This window comes from Triticum urartu, chromosome 2A, assembly GCF_056163025.1.
Source record: "Triticum urartu cultivar PI428250 chromosome 2A, HENAU_Tu73, whole genome shotgun sequence".
Taxonomy (NCBI): domain Eukaryota; kingdom Viridiplantae; phylum Streptophyta; class Magnoliopsida; order Poales; family Poaceae; genus Triticum; species Triticum urartu.
The window spans coordinates 407087654-407109877 of record NC_141874.1 but is presented as its reverse complement, the minus strand read 5'-3'; the positions used below and the strand labels follow the sequence as shown (position 1 = coordinate 407109877).

At 47.4% G+C, this 22224-nt stretch overlaps 1 long non-coding RNA gene across 1 annotated transcript; it reads left to right on the top strand.

The window, feature by feature from the left end:
* Positions 1 to 2251: 2251 nt before the first annotated feature.
* LOC147985281 (uncharacterized) lies at positions 2252 to 22215 on the top strand. Its single transcript, XR_015616563.1, has 2 exons — positions 2252 to 3646; positions 4452 to 22215. It is a non-coding gene; the product is annotated as an uncharacterized LOC147985281 (long non-coding RNA).
* The last annotated feature ends 9 nt before the right edge of the window (positions 22216 to 22224 follow it).

Below are 22224 nucleotides of genomic sequence, written 5' to 3'. Positions count from 1 at the left end.
CCTTTATTTTGAACTTGTCAAGTTGACTTTGAAGCACATCCAACTTGGATTCCTTGACGGAGTTGGTACCTTCGTGCATATCAATCAAAGTATCCCAAATTTCCTTTGCATTCTCAAGACAGCTGATTTTCTTGAATTCTTTAGGGCATAATCCGTTGAAGAGGATATCACAAGCTTGAGCATTGTATTGTAGCATCTTCAACTCTTCCGCAGTAGCTTCACGATTCGGTTCTCTCCCATCAAAGAATTCACCTTGCAAGCCAACACACACAATAGCCCAAACGGCGGGGTTACGTCCAAGAATATGCATTTTCATCTTATGCTTCCAACTAACAAAATTGGTACCATCAAAGTAAGGACCTCTACGGTGGTAATTTCCCTCGCTAGACGCCATACTCTCCTAGGTTGTGAAACCAAGGCTATGACCACCAAAAGCAATGAAAATCAAAGCAAATGGAGACCAAAGCTCTGATACCACTTGTAGGATCGAAAGTATGTCTAGAGGGCGGCGGGGGGGGGGGGGTGATTAGACTACTTGACCAAATAAAAATCTAGCCTTTTCCCAATTTTAGTTCTTGGCAGATTTTAGCAACTTTGCACAAGTCAAGCAATCTTAACAAAATTCAAGAAAGCATGCAAAGAGTCTATGAGCAGCAGAAAGTAAAGCATGCAACTTGCAAGAATGTAAAGGGAAGGGTTTGGAGAATTCAAACGCAATTGGAGACACATATGTTTTTGTCATGGTTCCGATAGGTGGTGCTACCGTACATCCACGTTGATGGAGACTTCAACCCACGAAGGGTAACGGTTGCGCGAGTCCACGGAGGACTCCACCCATGAAGGGTCCACGAAGAAGCAACCTTGTCTATCCCATCATGGCCATCGCTCACGAAGGACTTGCCTCACTAGCGGTCGATCTTCACGAAGTAGGCGATCTCCTTGCCCTTACAAACTCCTTGGTTCAACTCCACAATCTTTGTCGGAGGCTCCCAAGTGACACCTAGCCAATCTAGGAGACACCACTCTCCAAGAAGTAACAAATGGTGTGTTGATGATGAACTCCTTGCTCTTGTGCTTCAAATGATAGTCTCCCCAACACTCAACTCTCTCTCACAGGATATGGATTTGGTGGAAAGAAGATTTGAGTGGAAAGCAACTTGGGGAAGGCTAGAGATCAAGATTCATATGGTGGGAATGGAATATCTTGGCCTCAACACATGAGTAGGTGGTTCTCTCTCAGAAATGTGTATTGGAAGTGTAGGTATGTTCTGATGGCTCTCTTCATGAATGAAGAGTGGGTGGAGGGGTATATATAGCCTCCACACAAAATCTAACCATTACACACAACTTGCCAATCTTGGTGTTCACTGACATAACTATTCTCCTGCATTTTGCAGCTATAGAACTTGTTGGACACTTCATATCTCTCAACTCGGCATTTTCTTGGAATATTAACTTCAACTCCTGGAACATCTCATATGCTCCATGACCTTCAAAACGTCTTTGAAGTCCCGATTCTAAGCCGTAAAGCATGGCACACTGAAAAATCGAGTAGTCATCAGCTTTGCTTGCCAGACGTTCATATGGTCCGAAGTTGCTCCTGCAGCGGGTCTTGCACCTAGCGGTGCTTCTAGGACGTAATTCTTCTGTGCAGCAATGAGGATAATCCTCAAGTTACGGACCCAGTCCGTGTAGTTGCTACCATCATCTTTCAACTTAGCTTTCTCTAGGAACGCATTAAAAATCAAGGGAACGGTAGCACGGGCCATTGATCTACAACAACATAGATATGCAAAAACTATCAGGTACTAAGTTCATGATAAATGAAAGCTCAATTAATCATATTACTAAATAACTCCCACTTAGATAGACATCCATGTAGTCATCTAAATGATCATGTAATCCATATCAACTAAACCATGTCCGATCATGTAACGCCCCGAGACCGGCGCGCCAGATGCCTTCCATGTTCTGCGTGTCAACTGTGTTATTTGTTTGGTTATTGCATTCATCATGTCATCATTTGCATTGCATCAGCACTCGTTGCCGTCATTGTTTTTAAAACTTGCTTCTGCTCGTAGTTGCCGCGTCCCCCCTTTCTTTTGTTGACCGTTCCGATACCAACCTTGTTCTTGTTTTCCCTCTTGCCTAAACCGGAGTCTCTCTATACCGTGCATCAACCCCTCGTGTGCGCGTCCGAAACTTTTCCAAACATCCCTCTAATATCTTCGGTTTATTATTTGATCTCTCTTAACCTTTTTATCTTTACCGTTCGGTGTAAATCAGTGGGCCCAAACCTAGACCCATTTTGATATATATAGACCAACCCCTACCCAGACCAAACCCTATTTTCTAGGGATCCTACCCTAGCCGCCGCCGTAACCACCCACTGACCAAATCCCCCTTGGGATCTCCCCTGCTCAATCCACCGAACCAGCCTCCTCCCCTCGATCCACGAGATCCACCTGCTCCTCTCCTACCACACCCAGCCACTACTCTTCGTCGATCCATCCATCCCAAACCAACCAGCCTCCACCTTCATTGATCCAACCACCGAGCAGCCGCATGGCCGTCTTCCTACGACCTCACCGCCCGAGCCGCAACCACGGCGCCCAAGCTCCACCTCCTCGTCCCCATGCCCGCAACAGCAGAGCAGGAGCACCGGCGCCCCGCCTTCCTCCACCTCGTCCGTGTCCTCCTCTGTACAGGATCAGGCCCCAATGCCCCATCCCCGACCTCCTCGTTCGATTCCTCTTGATCGTAGCCGCGCCAAGTCCTCTGCTTCGTCCAGGACGTGGGCGCCTATCTTCATCGCCTGAAACGACCCCAGTCCGTCGAGCAGGGACGCCATGGACGTCCTCTTCTTCAAATCAAGGCTCCGACAGTCGGTTCCGGTTCCCCTCAGCAACACATCGAGCTCCGGCCGGTCCAGCCTCGCGCCTTCCCCGCCGTCCCTCGCCAACACCAAGCTCGCCAAGCTCTGGCCGCGCGCCAAGCTTCTGTTGCAGCCGCTGCTGCTCCTGTTCGTCAGGAGTTGACGAGGCAGACAACTCGCTCGCCTCCCCTGCATCGTGCACGTGGGCATCGCGGTCGCAGCCCAGCTGTCGCTCTCCTTCGCATCCTGCCGTCGCCATGAACCCTCCCTGTCGCCTGCATCTCCTCCGGCAACGACGCCGTGCCTGCATGCCTATGGCGAAGCTCCGATTAGCCAAGCCGCGGCCGCGCCCCTGTTTCTTCCTTCCCCTTCACCTTCTATCTCTCACACATCTCCCTCTCCCTCTGATGTATCCACATGAGGAGCATCACCCTCGCCGGAGTCCTTCTCCTCGCCGGTGCCTCCGCTTCGCCAAGTCTGGCGCCCCGCCCGCCGGCAACCGGAGCCGCCGTGTGCCCTCTCATTCCCGTCTCGCGTCGTCCCAGCGCCGCCAAGTCCATCACCGGCCTCCTCCTGCTTCTGCGTGCGAGCACGCGAGGAAGATGAACCCCGTGCCAAGTCCCGCTCGATTCCTCTGCTTCGTTGACCCCGCCCCTCGCCCTGTGTCCCTGCCGCCGCTCGCTGCGTTGACCAGCACGCCTCCAGATCCAGCGTGCAGCCCAGCCTCGTGGCCTGTATGCTGCCACCATCGTCTGGGCCAAGGCCCACTAGGTGAGGCCACACCCCAGTACCTCCTTTGTTTTTTTCTTTCCGTTGGCCCAACCTGCACTAGATTCAGCCCATGTAGTGTTTTTTTCTCTGGACGAATTTGGCTAATTTTCCAGAGAGTGCCAGTTTTACAGAAACCCCTCAAACTTCATGCATATAAAAACTCCACAACCATGCATCAGAATTAAACAAACCTTATATGTAACTTGCTTAGAATTTTTCCTAGTTTCATAATACGTCACTTTCATCTATGTTAAAAATGTTTAAAATGTTGTTTGATTAAATTTGCTTAAATGCCATGCTAAAATGCTTTAATTCGTAACTAATTAACCGTAGCTTCAAATTTAATAAACTTTATATGTAAATGGGGTAGAAAAATGCATAGTTTAACATGGTGGCATTACTGTGCATGTTTAACAAATCTAAAATATGGTTTAGGGCAGAACAGTACCAAATCCATAAATTGCATATGAGGATTTTCCAGAATTGTTGTTTGTTGTTTCTAGCCTCATTTAAACTTGTCTAGTTAGGCAGTTTTATTATGATTCATCTCTTGCCATGTTCAATAACATTTAACCTTGTTGGGTACATAAACGGGAGAGAACTAAATAAGTCATGTGACGTTTCGTCAATATGCAACTCGTTGCATATTGAGCTCCACTTAACTTGTAGTGTTCTTTGTTGCACTTTGCCATGCCATGCCTCTTTAAACCGGACATGCATCATACTTGATTGTGCATCATGCCATGTTTATGTGATGGTTGTTTACCATGTTGTTTGTTTCTTTCCGAGTTGTTTCTCTCGTTAGCTTCGATTTTGCTCCGGAGTTGTGAGGATCCTTTCGACTACGTCTGTTTGTCTTCTTCACGGACTCGTTCTTCTTCCTTGTGGGATCTCAGGCAAGATGATCATACCCTCGAAATCACTTCTATATTTGCTTTCTAGTTGTTCGTTCTATTGCTATGTCGCGCTACCTACCACTTGTTATATCATGCCTCCCATATTGCCATGTCAAGCCTCTAACCCACCTTTCTAGCAAACCGTTGTTTGGCTATGTTACCGCTTTTGCTCAGCCCCTCTTATAGCGTTGTTAGTTGCAGGTGAAGTTGAAGATTGTTCCATGTTGGAACATGGATATGTTGGGATATCACAATATCTCTTATTTAATTAATGCATCTATATACTTGGTAAAGGGTGGAAGGCTCTTATGCCTGGTGTTTTGTTCCACTCTTGCTGCCCTAGTTTCCGTCATACCGGTGTTATGTTCCTTGATTTTGTGTTCCTTACGCGGTTGGGTGTTATGGGAACCCCTTGGCAGTTCGCTTTGAATAAAACTCCTCCGGTAAGGCCCAACCTTGGTTTTACATTTGCCTCACCTTTCCCTTGGGTTTCCGGAGCCCGAGGGTCATCTTTATTTACCCCCCCCCAACCCAGTGCTCCTCTGAGTGTTGGTCCAACCTGGGTGATGTCCAGCGCCCCCTGGGCAACCAGGGTCTATGCCAACCCGACATCTTGACCATCTGGTGTGCCCTGAGAACGAGATACGTGCGACTCCTATCGGGATTGTCGGCACATCGGGTGGCTTTGCTGGTCTTCTTTTACCATTGTCGAAATGTCTTGTAATCAGGATTCCAAGACTTATCGGGTCTTCCCGGGAGAAGGAATATCCTTCGTTGATCGTGAGATCTTGTGATGGGCTAAGTTGGGACACCCCTGCAGGGTATAAACTTTCAAGAGCCGTGCCTGTGGTTATGTGGCAGATGGGAATTTGTTAATGTCCGGTTGTAGAGAACTTGACACTTAAAGTAATTAAAATGAATCAACCACGTGTGTAGCCGTGATGGTCTCTTTTCGGCGGAGTCCGGGAAGTGAACACGGTCTTGTGTTATGCTTGAACGTAAGTAGTTTCAGGATCAGTTATTGATCACTTCTAGCTTCTCGATCGTTGGCGTTGCTTCTCTTCTCTCTCTTATTTGCATATGTTAGCCACCATATATGCTTAGCGCTTGCTGCAGCTCCACCTCCTTACCTTACCCTACACATAAGCTTAAATAGTCTTGATCTCGCGGGTGTGAGATTGCTGAGTCCTCGTGACTCACAGATACTTCCAAACAGTTGCAGGTGCCAATGATACCAGTGCAGGTGACGCAACCGAGCTCAAGTGGGAGCTCGATGAAGATCTTGATCGTAGTTTTTGTGTATTTTCCGGTTGATCAGTAGTGGTGCCCAGTTGGGACGATCAGGGATCTAGCATTTGGGGTTGTCTTCTTTTATTTTGGTTCCGTAGTTGGACCTTGATTGTACTCTGGATGATATATGTTTAACTTGTTATTTGTGTGAAGTGGCGATTGTAAGCCAACTCTTTATCCCTTTCTTATTCGGTACATGGGATTGTGTGAAGATTACCCCACTTGCGACTAAACCACCATGCTATTATGACTCTAAGTCGCGCCTCGACACGTGGGAGATATAGCCGCATCATGGGCGTTACAAGTTGGTAATCAGAGCCATCGCCGACTTAGGAGCCCCCTGCTTGATCGAATCGCTGACGTTGTTGAGTCTAGAACAAAATGTTTTGAGTCTTAGGATTATTTATATCGGAGAGTAGGATTCTTTTTACTCCACGGTCCCTTTGTCACTCTGGTGAGGTCTCCTCACGTAGAAGTTTTGACTCTCCTCTCCTCAAATTTCACGCAAATTTTTTTAGGATCACGTGGGTATCTTGGAATCGTTCCGATAGTCTTGTGACGAGAACATTATTCTTGGTGCCTCCTGACATTTAGGGGTTGTGGCAGTGTCCAGGGGAGTTGAGCTCCGAGGTGTTGTCTTCACAATTTTATCATTGTAGTTCTGGAATACCGGAGTTCGCCGACATCTAAAATCTCTTTTATGTAGTTGTTGGTGAGATAATCTCGACGCCACCCAGTACTGGGGCGGGAGTTTGGGAGTATTGACATAACTCGTATAACGGATGATTTTCGAAGGTTGAGGTACACGATTTCCGAAGGTTTCTTGGTTATGTGTTGATGGATGGATACAGCTGGATGTAGGGATTGTTAGTTTGAGTGAGATATTATGCTTCCCCTGTATCCCCAACACCTGATTGCATAACCAGAAAGTTTCGGGAGTTTATAAGTGGGAATTCAAGTATCTCGTAGGATATCTTTCCAACAGACACATGATATAATATGGGATCTATCATATGTTTGTTTCCGGCTTATTCTGCAAGCCAATCCTTTGTTTTTGTTTTGAGTTGTGGTATTCAAGTTGCTTCAATGTCAAATGTGTTTCTATACCTTTTCTAAGCGGTGTTTTAATATTTCTATGTGGATACTAATCCTTCTTGATCGCCGAGATTGTTTTATCAATCCTTTTCAACCGACGTGCTTCCCTTCAAGTGCATCGGATCATTTTCAACATCCGCATGATCAACTCTAAATTTTCTCAACGGTATCCTTTCCATCTGCCCAAGTTGCCTTTGTTTTCTCGCCCTCCCACCCTTTTCTTCAAGAACTCATATTTATTAATCAAATAACCTTTTTATTTATGGGATGTCTCTCCATTCTTTTCCATCAATGTTTTTATCCGGTGATTCTCAGGAAGATACTAAGGAAGCTACAAGTTTATCATTCTTCGTTCTCTTTTCTTTTCCGGTGTTTTCAATGCAAGCTTTTGTTGTTGATCATATCCCTTTTCCCCATTTAATATTCTTACCAATTTCAGTGCACCTCATAATAATTCCTCGTTTGCTATTCAATTGTTCCGGAGTGCTGAAGATATCTCAAAGATTCGTGTTTCCACTCTGCATTCGTTCAAGCTCTTTCGTGGTTGTAATCTCATTCAAGCCATTTAATTCAACTGGCGCAATCTTCCTTTTAAATCATTCAATGGTGTTTCTCTTGAGTGGGCCATAACCCACATGTCTTTTCCCAGGATCTTACCTGACTCTTCTAATCTTCCCGGAGTTACTCTCAAATTCTTTTCCAAGTTTGACGTAAGAACGAGTTATCATCAGTCAAATGCCTTCTCCAAGATCTTTCACATTCTTTTAATCATTGGTTCAACCTTTCTAATTTCCATTCCAGAGTGCATCAACAATTCAAGGTGGTATTTCTCATCATCATTCTCAAACATTTGAAGACCGAAGAAGGATTTCTCCTAAATCTTGGTCCGTTCTCTGGAAGATTCATAGTTAAAGCTTGATGCTATCCTCTCATAATTGTTTTCGTTTGTAACAATTCTTTGCACCCATCCGGAGCAATTCAGGAGTCTTTTCAGTTTGATTCTACGGAGCTCATCATCTTAGAATTATTCATTCTCATCTTTCAGCTTTTGTTCTCCAAATCTTATCGATGCATCATTCAAATATTCTCTAATCAGCTCGTGATCTCTTCGTTCTCTTGTATCAAATTCCCTCAAGTATCTTCATTCGTTCTCTAATTCTTCCCGGTGTTTCTTTATCTTTTCTTCGTTCATTTTAAATCCTTACGGTGGTTCGCTCAAGAGGTCTCTTCCTTGGTTATCATATCAATTCCTTCGTTCTTTCCAATCCTACTGGCGGATCATCGAAGACTTTTCTCAAGTTTGGCTATATCTCTTCAATCTTTTCAAGAAGAATAAGTAGTGCGCGAAATCCGTTGCTTGTCATCAATTTAAATTGGTGAAGGATACACATAACTTAATTCTTATTATTGTTTCATCCAAGTGATCTAGTTTCTTCTTTCTAGAGTTGTTCATCATGTCACATTTCTCGGTTCGAGATGCTTCATATTTTCTTTCCGGAGTTCCAGGTTTTCCATGTTATCTCGTCGCGAAGCTCCATCTAAATCATCGCAAGGATTCACCTTGTGTTTTCAACTTCTCTTTCTTTCTATCATCCTTTTATAACTGGAGTTCTTCATAGAGGCTCTACATGATGGTTCGTCAAGGATTCTTTTCATTCTTCAATTGTTCTTCAAGATTTCTCTCGAAGTTAAGTTCCACCAAGCTATACTCAAAAATAAACATGATGCTCAACACATGCTTTGTTTTGAGGAGTTCAAGCATTCTTCATCTTGCATTCTGAAGTGCATTTCTGTCTATCTTATCTTTCGAGGTGGTGTTATGTCACTCTTGACAATTTCCTTCATGTTTCATGATTCACAAGTTGTCAGGAATGAGATAGTTAAACCCATCAATGTCTTCGAGCATGAGCTCTTCTCAATCCATCAATCTCTTCGTTGGAGTTATCTTGGGTTATTTCCCCTAAAGCCTTCCCTAAGGAATGTTGCTATTGTGGTGCTTATCAATAATCCAAGTTTCCTCCTATTCTTGCGGGGAAAGAAGTTTTCATCTCTTCGTTGCTCTGAAGCAAGCAATTGATTCCGTTAGTGGCACAATTTCACCTCAAGTTTTGGGATGTTTTCCATAAGCCCACAACAAGTTTATTCTTTTCATTGTTCATTTCCCAACAACTCCATCCAATCCTCTATGGAAGGATGCTTTCAAATTCATTCGAGGTAGAAGAAGTTGTTTTTCTTCTTCGTTACTTGCAGGCCGTTTTATCTTTTGTTCCGGAGGCATTGTGATGTTGCACGCTTCGACCCATCATTACATTTTTTGTCAAAGATCTTGTTCTTTCCTTTGCTTATCCATTCAACCGGGGTGTCGTGTCCTCCATTCAAATTCTCTCATCTTATCAAGTTTTGCCTCCCTTCTCAGTCGGAGTCACTACAAAAAAAGACACATCCGTGACATTTTTGGCCGAACGAATTTTTTTTTGTCATACATATGACACTTCTATGGCGATAATTGTGACAAAACCCGGTATCATCATAGATGTGGTGGGCTCCTACTTCTATGACAAAAAATCATGACAAAAATGAGCTTTTCGTCCTGGGCGGGCTGGAGATGCAGCTGCATGACATTCTTTGGGCCATCCATGATGGAAAAAACCATGGTAGAAGCGAGGGGGAGGAAAATTTCGGGGAGTTCCTGGTTACGGTGGGAGGTCAGGGGCCGAGTGATGCGTGTTTCTCTCATACACGTACGCGCGTGTGTGCGGGGCGTTGCCTCTAACTAAACCCGAGCAAGGCGTTGGGCTCTAACTGAACCCGAGTGATTGCACTGCAGGCTACGCGTTACTGAACCCGAGCGATCGATCGATGCCTGTTAATTGAACCCGATCGAGCGATTCCTTCGCTACTGCTGCTAACTGAAGCCGATCGATTGGATGAACAGTGAGCGTTGCCGGGGGGTTGGATGAACAGTGAGCGGTGGCGTTGCCTCTGGATGAACAGGACCCCGTGGTGTGGAGGGCTAGATGAACAGTAGACGGTGGAGGGGTGCCCGTGGAGGGGTGGTTGAACAGGACCCCATGGTGTGGAGGGCTGGATGAACAGTAGACGGTGGAGGGGTGCCCATGGAGGGGTGTTGAACAGTAGCCGGTGGAGTAGCGCGCGGTGGAGGCTAGATGAACAGGAGCCCATGGAGGCTGGAGGAGGTCGACGGTATCCCGTGGAGGCTGGAGGAGGTCGACGGTGGAGATGAACAGTATCTCATGGAGTCCCATTTTGCGGTACGCCACACCCCTCCCGATGAACAGGACCCCTATTTCGACCGTAGGAGGTCCGTTTCGTCTGTTTTGCGGTACGCCACACCCCTCCCGATCAACAGGACCCCCGTTTCGACCGTAGGAGGTCCGTTTCCTCCGTTTTGTGGTACGCCACACCCCTCCCGATCAACAGGAACCCCGTTTCGACCGTAGGAGGTCCGTTTCCTCCGTTCTGCGGTACGCCAGGCCTCGTTTCCATCGCATGTTCCGTCTAAGCCCTCCCGATGAACACGACCACACATTCCGCTCCGACCCAACCGGTTGGCTCCCACGCGTTCTGTTGCCTCCCGCTGAACACGACGCATTCCGTTGCCTCCCCATGAACACGACGCATTCCGTTGCCTCCCCATGAACACGATGACGATGTTGTTTCTCTGTTCTGACCCAGCCATGTACACGAGCCCTGGCCGTACGTATGCGCGAGTAGGCGTTCGAGACCCCGCCCGTATGTACACATACGTGGCCGTATTTTCTTTCTTGCACCCTGTCCGCTATCCGTACGTGTACATGCTACATGCGTGCCTCTACTACGACACGTGCGCGCCTCTACTACAGCACGTGCGCGCCTCTACATCGACCAGTATGTACGTACACGTTCGCGACTAGAATTACAACGCTACGTATGCTTCGACCAGGTGGGTCCCGACTGCCAGGCACTTCCTTGCGTGCGAAGATGTAGCTGGTGGGTCCCAGCAGTCAGGGGGGCGAATCATTTTGTTTTTTTTGCCCGGACGCACTTCCTTGCGTGCGAAGGTGTAGCTGGCGGGTCCCAGCAGTCAAGGGGAAACGTTTTTTTTTGCGAAATACGGTGGCCCGTACGGTGGGTCCCCGCTGTCAGGTGAAGGAATAATTATTTTGCACGTAATAAGGAGGCACTTCCTTGCTGCGGCCGTGGACCCAGCTGTCAGCCTCTCCACGTACAATCCATGTCCGATGGAAGCCGTTCCTTGACCACATTGACCACGCCGCGCCGAGAGCACCAGGGCGGTGGACGACGGCGAGGCCTAGGAAGGGGATGACGTGGAGCCGGGGAAGATGCGGCAGTGGATGCCCACGCGAAGAGGAGTACGAGGGTTCACTGGTTCACTACGGTGTGAGGCTGCCATCGCCGCAAAATAACAGGGGGTGTGGGTGAGTAGAGGGATGGCCTGACCAGCGGTGGGAGTAGTAGGGGGTGGTGAGGCCTCCGCCGCATCGCAGCCGGCCACGGGAGGCAGGAGCACGAGGCACGACCGGCGCTGGTTTGGGCGGCTGGAGCAAGAAGACCAGAGGTTGAAGAAGCACTACGGCCGTTGGATGGACATCGTACGGTCACTGGAGCTAGAATCGTGCATATTGACTAAGTTGACAAAGCCCTCCGTCCCCGTCAACTTAGTAGGCCCACAAGTCAGCCTGCCACTATACTGGGTCCCAGCTAACAGGGGGAGTATTCATTTTTTTGTGCGTAATAAGGAGGCACTTCCTTGCGTGCAAAGATATAGCTGGTGGGTCCGAGCTGTCAGCGGCAGTAAATTTTTTTCGCAAAATACAGAGGCCCTTTCGGTGGGTCCCTGATGTCAGGTGGAGGAATCATTATTTTGCGCGTAATAAGGAGGCATTTCCTTGCGTGCGGCTGTGGACCCAGCTGTCGGCCTCTCCACGTATAGTCCACTTCGGATGCATGTCGGTCATTGACCATGTTGACCAGGCCGTGCTGAGAGCACCAGGGCGGTGGACGACGGCGAGGCCTAGGAAGGGAACGACACGGAGGCAGGGAAGACTCGGCAGTTGTTTCCCACGCGGAGGGGAGTACGACTGTACGAGGGTTTACTGGTTCGTCTGCCGTCGCCGGAGAATAACAGTAGGTGTGGGTGAGTAGAGGGATGGCTAGGCCAGCGATGGGAGTACGGTGGGGCGGTGAGGCCCGCGCGGCAGCAGAGCCGGCCGCGGGGACAAGGGAGCAGGTAGTCCCGCCGGCGCTTGTTTGAGCTGCTGGAGCAGGAAGAGCAGAGATTGAAGAAGCACGACGGCCGTTGGATGGACATTGTACGGTCACTGGAGCTAGAATCGTTCATATTGACTAAGTTGACAAAGCCCTCCGTCCCTGTCAACTTAGTAGGCCCACAAGTCAGCCTCCCACCTTGGTGGGTCCTAGTTAGCAGGGGGAGTATTCATTTTTCTGTGCGTAATAAGGAGGCACTTCTGGTGGGTCCGAGCTGACAGCGGGGGGAACGTTTTTTCGCGAAATACGGTGGTCCGTCCGGTGGGTCCCAGCTGTCAGGGGCAAACATTTTTTTCGCGAAATACGGTGGCCCGTCCGGTGGGTTCCAGCAGTCAGGGAGGAAATGTTTTGTCCACGAAATACTGGTGGGCCGTCCGGTGGGTCCCTGCTGTTAGGTGGAGGAATAATTATTTTGCACGTAATAAGGAGGCACTTCCTTGCGGCTGCCGTGGACCCAGCTGTCAGCCTCTCCACGTACAGTACTCTTCCGATGGAAGTCGGTCGTTGACCACATTGACCACGCCACGCCGAGAGCACCACGGCGGTGGACGACGGCGAGGCCTAGGAAGGGGACGACGCGAAGCTGGGGAAGACGCGGCAGTGGATGCCCACACGGAGAGGAGTACGAGGGTTCACTGGTTCGGCTGCGGTGTGAGGCTGACGTCGCCGCAGAATAACATGGGGAGTGGGTGAGTGGAGGGATAGCCTGGCCATCGGTGGGAGTAGTATGGGGACGGTGAGGCCTCTGCGGCAGCACAGCCGGCCATGGGAGGCAGGAGCATGCGGCATGACCGGCGCTGCTTTGGGCGGCTGGGGCAAGAAGACCAGAGGTTGAAGAAGCACTACGGCCATTGGATGGACATTGTTGACCACACCGCGCCGAGAGCACTAGGGCGGTGGACGACGGCGAGGCCTACGAAGGGAATGACACGGAGCCGGGGAAGACACGGCAGTGGCTGCCCACGCGGTGGAGAGTACGAGGGTTGACTGGTTCGGCTGCCATCGCCGAAAAATAACAGGAGGTGTGGGTGAGTAGCGGGATAGACAAGCCAGGGATGCGAGTATGTGTTGGGGATCGTAGCAGAAATTTAAAATTTTCTATGCATCACCAAGATCAATCTATGGAGTAATCTAGCAACGAGGGGAAGGAGAGTGCATCTACATACCCTTGTAGATCGCTAAGCGGAAGCGTTCAAGTGAACAGGGTTGATGGAGTCGTACTCGTCATGATCCAAATCACCGATGATCCTAGCGCTGAACGGACGGCACCTCCGCGTTCAACACACGTACGGTTGGGAGACGTCTCCTCCTTCCTGATACAGCAAGGTGAGAGGAGAAGTTGAGGGAAAACTCCGACAGCACGATGGCGTGGTGGTGATGGAGCTCGTGGTTCTCCGGCAGGGCTTCGCTAAGCACTACGGAGGAGGATGAGGTGTTGGAGGAGGAAGAGGGCCGCACTAGGGGAAGGGTGTGGCTTCCCTATCTCCCCCTCACTATATATAAGGGGAAGGGAGGAGGGGGAGGCGCCCTAGGGTTCCCTAGGGGAGGGGCGGCGGCCACAGGGGAAACCCTAGATGGGTTTGGGCGCCCCCACCCGCTAGGAAACTTGCCCCCCAAGCCGGGAGGGGCGGCTGCCCTAGGGGTGGCGCCCCCACCTCTCCTGGTTACGTGAGATGGGGTGGGAGGGGCGCTCAACCCCTTAGTGGGCTGATGTGCCCTCTCCCCTTGGCCCATAAGGCCCCCCAACGCTTGCCGGGGCCTCCGAAACCCCTTTCGGACACGCTGGTCATCACCTGGTACCCCCGGAACAATTCCGGACTCCAATACCCTTCGTCCAATATACCGATCTTCACCTCCGGACCATTCCGGAGCTCCTCGTCATGTCCGGGATCTCATCCGGGACTCCGAACAACCTTCGGTAACCACATACTATTTCCCATAACAACTCTAGCGTCACCGAACCTTAAGTGTGTAGACCCTACAGGTTCGGGAACCATGCAGACATGACCGAGACAACTCTCCGGCCAATAACCAAGAGCGGTATCTGGATACCCATGTTGGCTCCCACATGTTCCACAATGATCTCATCGGATGAACCATGATGTCGAGAATTCAATCAATCCCGTATACAATTCCCTTTTACAGCGGTATTGTACTTGCCCGAGATTCGATCGTCGGTATCCGATACCTTGTTCAATCTCGTTACCGGCAAGTCTCTTTACTCGTTCCGTAACACATCATCCCGTGATCAACTCCTTGGTCACATTGTGCACATTATGATGATGTCCTACCGAGTGGGCCTAGAGATACCTCTCCGTTTACACGGAGTGACAAATCCCAGTCTCGATTCGTGCCAACCCAACAGACACTTTCGGAGATACCTGTAGTGTACCTTTATAGCCACCCAGTTACGTTGTGACGTTTGGCACACCCAAAGCACTCCTACAATATCCGGGAGTTGCACAATCTCATGGTCTAAGGAAATGATACTTGACATTAGAAAAGCTTTAGCAAACGAACTACACGATCTTGTGCTAGGCTTAGGATTGGGTCTTGTCCATCACATCATTCTCCTAATGATGTGATCCCATTATCAATGACATCCAATGTCCATGGTCAGGAAATCGCAACCATCTATTGATCAACGAGCTAGTCAACTAGAGGCTTACTAGGGACATGGTGTTGTCTATTCATCCGCACATGTATCTGAGTTTCCTATCAATACAATTCTAGCATGGATAATAAACGATTATCATGAACAATGAAATATAATATAATAATGACTTATTTATTATTGCCTCTAGGGCATATTTCCAACAGTCTCCCACTTGCACTAGATTCAATAATCTAGTTCACATCGCCATGTGATTAACACTCACATGTCACATCACCATGTGACCAACATCCAAGAGTCTACTAGACTCAATGATCTAGTTCACATCAATATGTGATAAACACTCAAAGAGTTCTGGGTTTGATCATGTTATGCTTGTGAGAGAGGTTGTAGTCGACGGGTCTTGCCATATTCAGATCCCTATGTATTTCGCAAAACTTTATGTCATATCATAGATGCTGCTACCACGTTCCACTTGGAGCTATTCCAAATTGTTGCTCCATTATACGTATCCGGTATCTCTACTCAGAGCTATCCGGATAGGTGTTAAGCTTGCATCAACGTAACTCTTTACGTCGAACTCTTTATCACCTCCATAACCGAGAAACATTTCCTTATTTTTCTAAGGATAATTTTGACTGCTATCTGGTGTTCCACTCCTAGATCACCTTTGTACCCTCTTGCCAGACATGTGGCAAGGCACACATCACGTGCAGTACTCAGCATGGCATACCATATAGAACCTATGACAAAAGCATAGGGGACGACCTTCGTCCTTCCTCTTTCTTCTGCCGTGGTCAAGCTTTGAGTCTTACTCAACTTCACACCTTACAACTCAGGTAAGAACCCCTTCTTTGACTGATCTATTTTGAACTCCTTAAAAAACATGTCAAGGTGTGCGTTCTTTGAAAGTATCATCAGACGTCTTGATCTAGTTCTATAGATCTTGATGCCCAATATGTAAGCAGCTTTATCCAGGTCTTCCTTTGAAAATCACTCTTCAAACAATCGTTTATGCTTTCCAGAAATTCTACATCATTTCGAATCAACAATATGTCATCCACATATACTTATCAGAAATGTTGTAGTGCTCCCACTCACTTTCTTGTAAATACAAGTTTCTAGCAAACATTGTATAAACCTAAAAGCTTTGATCACTCCATCAAAACATATATTCCGATTCCGAGATGCTTGCCCTAGTCCATAGAAGGATTGCTGGAGCCAGCATACCTTTTAGCATCCTTAGGATCGACAAAACCTTTTATTGTATCACATACAACTTTTCTTACGAAAACTGGTAAGAAAACTTGTTTTGACATCCATCTGTAAGATTTCATAATCGAAAAATACAGCTAATGCTAACATGATTCCGACGGACTTAAGCATCGCTACGGATGAGAAATTCTCATCGTAGTCAACTCCTTGAACTTGTGAAAAGACTCTTTCCCACAAGTCGAGCTTCATAGACGGTAACATTACCGCCCACGTCCGTCTTCTTCTTAAAGATCCATTTATCTCAATGGCTTGCCGATCAACGGGCAAGTCCACCAAAGTCCATACTTTGTTCTGATATATGGATCCTATCTCGGATTTCATGGCTTCTAACCATTTGTCGGAATATGGGCCCACCATTGCTTCTCCATAGCTCGTAGGTTCATTGTTGTCTAACAACATGATATCTAAGACAGGATTACCGTACCATTCAGGAGTAGTACATATCCTTGTCGACCTACGAGGTTCGATAGCAACTTGATCCGAAGCTTCATGATCACTATCATTAACTTCCTATTCAACAGACGTAGGCGCCACAGAAAACATCTTTCTGTGTTGCGTCACTCTCTGGTTGAAGTAAAGGTTCGACAACCTCATCAAGTTCTATATTCCTCCCACTCAATTCTTTCAAGAGAAATTCCTTCTCGAGAAAGGACCCGTTCTTAGTGACAAACAATTTTCCCTTGGATCTGAGATAGAAGGTATACCCTACTGTCACCTTTGGGTATCCTATGAAGATGTGTTTGTCCGCTTTGGGTTCGAGCTTCTCCGGCTGAAGCCTTAAGCATCGCAGCCCCAAACATTAAGAAACGACAACTTTGGTTTCTTGCCAAACCAATGTTCATACGACGTCGTCTCAACGGACTTAGATGGTGTCCTATATAAAGTGAATGCAGCTGTCTCTAACGCATAACCTCAAAATGAAAACGGTAGATTGGTAAGAGACATCATAGATCGCACCATATCTCATAAGGTTCGATTACGACGTCCGGACACACCATAACCCAGTGGTGTTCCAGGTGGCTTCAACTGTGAAACAATTCCACAATGTCTTAAGTGTTTGCCAAACTCATAACTCATATATTCTCATTGATCAGATCGTAGGAATTTGATCTTCTTGTTATGATGATTCTTAACTTCACTCTGAAATCGCTTGAACTTTTCAAACGTTTCAAACTTGTGCTTCATTAAGTAAATATACATATATCTACTCAAATCGCCAGTGAAGATGAGAAAATAGCGATATCCACCGCACACTTCGATTCTCATTGGATCACATGCATCAGCATGTATGATTTCCAACAAGTCACTTGCTCGTTTCATTGTACCTGAAAACGGGGTCTTAGTCATCCTGCCCATGAGGCATGGCTCGCATGTGTCAAGCGATTCAAAATCAAGTGACTCCAAACATCCATTGATATGGAGTTTCTTCATGCATCTTACGCCAATATGACCTAAGCGGCAGTGCCACAAGAAAGTGGTACTATCATTATTAACTCTACATCTTTTGGCGTGAACATGTGTATTACCATGACCGAGATTCAATGAACCATTCACATAGGGTGCATGACCATGAAAGGTATTATCCATGTAAACAGAATAACCATTATTCTCTAATTTAAATGAATAACCGTATTGCAATGAACATGATCTAATCATATTCATGCTCAACGTAGACACCTGATAACATTTATCTAGGTTCATTACTAATCCCGAAGGCAGATGGAGCATGCGATGGTGATCTCATCAATCTTTGGAAACACTTCCAACACACATCGTCACCTCGCCCTTAGCCAGTCTCCGTTTAGTCCGTAGCTTTTGCTTCAAGTCACCAATAATAGCAACTGAACCGGTATCCAATACCCAGGTGCTACCAGGAGTACTAGTGAGGTACACATTAATAACACATATATACTTTGAAGTTGCCAGCCTTCTAATCTACCATGCATTTGGGGTAATTCCGCTACCAGTGACCGTTCCCCTTACAATGGAAGCACTTAGTCTCGGGTTTGGGTTCAACCTTGGGTTCCTTCACTTGAGCGGCAACTGGTTTGCCATCCATATGAAGTTTCCCTTATAGCCCTTGCCCTTCTTGAAACCAGTGGTCTTGTTAAACCATCAACACTTGATGCTCCTTCTTGATTTCTACCTTTTGCGGTCTTAAGCACCGCGAACAGCTCCGGGATCAACTCCATCCCTTGCATGTCATAGTTCATCACGAAGATCTAGTAGCTTAGTGATAGTGGCTAGAGAACTCTATCAATCACTATCTTATATGGAAGTTTAACTCCCACTTGATTTAAGTGATTGTAGCACCCAGACATTCTGAGCACATGCTCACTAGTTGAGCTATTCTCCTCCATCTTGTTGGCTAAAGAACTTGTCAGAGGTCTGACACCTCTCAACACGGGCATGAGCCTGAAATCCCAATTTCAGCTCTTGGAACATCTCATATGTTCTATGGCGTTCAAAATGTCATTGGAATCCCGATTCTAAGCCGTAAAGTATGGTGCACTAAACTATCAAGTAGTCATCAGGATGTGTCTGTCAGGTGTTCACAACATCCACATACGACGTTGTAGGGGTTTGCACATCGGGCGGTGCATCAAAGACGTAAGCCTTCTGTGTAGTAGTGAGGACACTCCTCGGACTACGGACCTAGTCCGCATCATTGCTTACAATATCTTTCAACTTAATCTTTCTCTAGGAACGTATTGAAACAGGGAGCTACAACGAGAGCTATTTATCTACAACATATTTGCAAAGACAATTTAGACTATGTTCATGATAATTAAGTTCATCTAATCAAATTATTCAATGAACTCCCACTCAGATAGACATCCCTCTAGTCATCTAAGTGAAACATGATCCGAGTCAACTAGGCCGTGTCCGATCATCACGTGAGACAGACTAGTCAACATCGGTGAACATCTTCATGTTGATCGTATCTTCTATACGACTCATGCTCGACCTTTCGGTCTTCCGTGTTCCGAGGCCATGTCTGTACATGCTAGGCTCGTCAAGTCAACCTAAGTGTATTGCGTTTGTAAATCTGGCTTACATCCGTTGTATTCGAACATTAGAATCTATCACACCCGATCATCACGTGGTGCTTCGAAACAACGAACCTTCGCAACGGTGCACAGTTAGGGGGAACACTTTCTTGAAATTATTACGAGGGATCATCTTATTTAAGCTACCGTCGTTCTAAGCAAATAAGATGTAAAACATGATAAACATCACATGCAATCAAATAGTGACATGATATGGCCAATATCATTTTGCTCCTTTTGATCTCCATCTTCGGGGCTCCATGATCATCGTTGTCACCGGCATGACACCATGATCTCCATCATCATGATCTCCATCATCGTGTCTTATTGAAGTTTTCTCGTCATCTATTACTTCTACTACTATGGCTAACGCTTTAGCAATAAAGTAAAGTAATTACATGACATTTATGTTGACCCGCAGGTCATAAATAAATTTAAGACAACTCCTATGGCTCCTGCCGGTTGTCATACTCATCGACATGCAAGTCGTGATTCCTATTACAAGAACATGATCAATCTCATACATCACATATATCATTCATCACATCCTTTTGGCCATATCACATCACAAGGCATATGCTGCAAAAACAAGTTAGACGTCCTCTAATTGTTGTTGCAAGTTTTTACGTGGTTGCTATAGGTTTCTAGCAAGAACGTTTCTTAACTATGCGAAAACCACAATGTGATATGCCAATTTCTATTTACCCTTCATAAGGACCCTTTTCATCGAATCCGATCCGACTAAAGTGGGAGAGACAGACACCCGCTAGCCACCTTATGCAACTAGTGCATGTCAGTCAGTGGAACCAGTCTCACGTAAGAGTACGTGTAAGGTCGGTCCGGGACGCTTCATCCCACGATGCCGCCGAATCAAGATAAGACTAGTAACGACAAGTAAATTAACAAAATCGACGCCCACAACTGCTTTGTGTTCTACTTGTGCATAGAAACTACGCATAGACCTAGCTCATGATGCCACTGTTGGGGATCGTAGCAGAAATTTAAAATTTTCTACGCACCACCAAGATCAATCGACGCCCACAACTGCTTTGTGTTCTACTCGTAACTTGTAGATTGCTAAGCGGAAGCGTTCAAGTGAACGGGGTTGATGGAGTCGTACTCGTCGTGATCCAAATCACCGATGATCCTAGCGCCGAACGGACGGCACCTCCGCATTCAACACACGTACGGTTGGGAGACGTCTCCTCCTTCTTGATCCAGCAAGGTGAGAGGATAAGTTGAGGGAAAACTCCGACAGCACGACGGCGTGGAGGTGATGGAGCTCGTGGTTCTCCGGCAGGGCTTTGCTAAGCACTACGGAGGAGGATGAGGTGTTGGAGGAGGAAGAGGGCTGCGCCAGGGGAAGGGTGTGGCTGCCCTCTCTCTCCCTCACTATATATAAGAGGAAGGGAGGAGGGGGAGGCGCCCTAGGGTTCCCTAGGGGAGGGGCGACGGCCACAGGGGAAACCCTAAATGGGTTTGGGCGCCCCCACCCCCTAGGAAACTTGCCCCCCAAGCCGGGAGGGGCGGCTGCCCTAGGGGTGGCGCCCCCACCTCTCCTGGTTACGTGAGATGGGGTGGGAGGGGCGCTCAGCCCCTTAGTGGGCTGATGTGCCCTCTCCCCTTGGCCCATAAGGCCCCCCAACGCTTGCCGAGGCCTCCGAAACCCCTTTCGGACACGCTGGTCATCACCTGGTACCCCCGGAACAATTCCGGACTCCAATACCCTTCGTCCAATATACCGATCTTCACCTCCGGACCATTCCGGAGCTACTCGTCATGTCCGGGATCTCATCCGGGACTCCGAACAACCTTCGGTAACCACAAACTATTTCCCATAACAACTCTAGCGTCACCGAACCTTAAGTGTGTAGACCCTATGGGTTCGGGAACCATGCAGACATGACCGAGACAACTCTCCGACCAATAACCAAGAGCGGGATCTGGATACCCATGTCGGCTCCCACGTGTTCCACGATGATCTCATCGGATGAACCACGATGTCGAGGATTCAATCAATCCCGTATACAATTCCCTTTGTCCAGCGGTATTGTACTTGCCCGAGATTCGATCGTCGGTATCCGATACCTTGTTCAATCTCGTTACAGGCAAGTCTCTTTACTCGTTCCGTAACACATCATCCCGTGATCAACTCCTTGGTCACATTGTGCACATTATGATGATGTCCTACCGAGTGGGCCCAGAGATACCTCTCCGTTTACACGGAGTGACAAATCCCAGTCTCGATTCGTGCCAACCCAATAGACACTTTCGGAGATACCTGTAGTGTACCTTTATAGCCACCCAGTTACGTTGTGATGTTTGGCACACCCAAAGCACTCCTACGGTATCCGGGAGTTGCACAATCTCATGGTCTAAGGAAATGATACTTGACATTAGAAAAGCTTTAGCAAATGAACTACACGATCTTGTGCTAGGCTTAGGATTGGGTCTTGTCCGTCACCTCATTCTCCTAATGATGTGATCCCGTTATCAATGACATGCAATGTCCATGGTCAGGAAACTGTAACCATCTATTGATCAACGAGCTAGTCAACTAGAGGCTTACTAGGAACATGGTGTTATCTATTCATCCACACATGTATCTGAGTTTCCTATCAATACAATTCTAGCATGGATAATAAACGATTATCATGAACAATGAAATATAATATAATAATGACTAATTTATTATTGCCTCTAGGGCATATTTCCAACAGTATGATGGGACCGTGAGGCCTGCCCGACAGCACTGCCGGCCATGGGAGGCGGGAGCAGGCGGTTCCGACGGCGCTGGTTTGGGCGGCTGGGGCAGGAAGATCAGAGACTGAAGAAGCACGATTGCCGTTAGATTGACATCTAACGGTCTGACACTGGTACAGTCGATTGTTGACTAAGTTTCTTTTTTGAGAAACCTTGTGTACACATGAACTTAGTAGGCCCACAAGTCAGCCTCCAAATCTGTGACAGACAACATAAAGCCCATTTGCTATTTTTTTTTATAATTTGCATCCCATTTGCTAATTCTTAAGTAATTTATTACAGCCCATTTTCTGCCCAGGACCACGG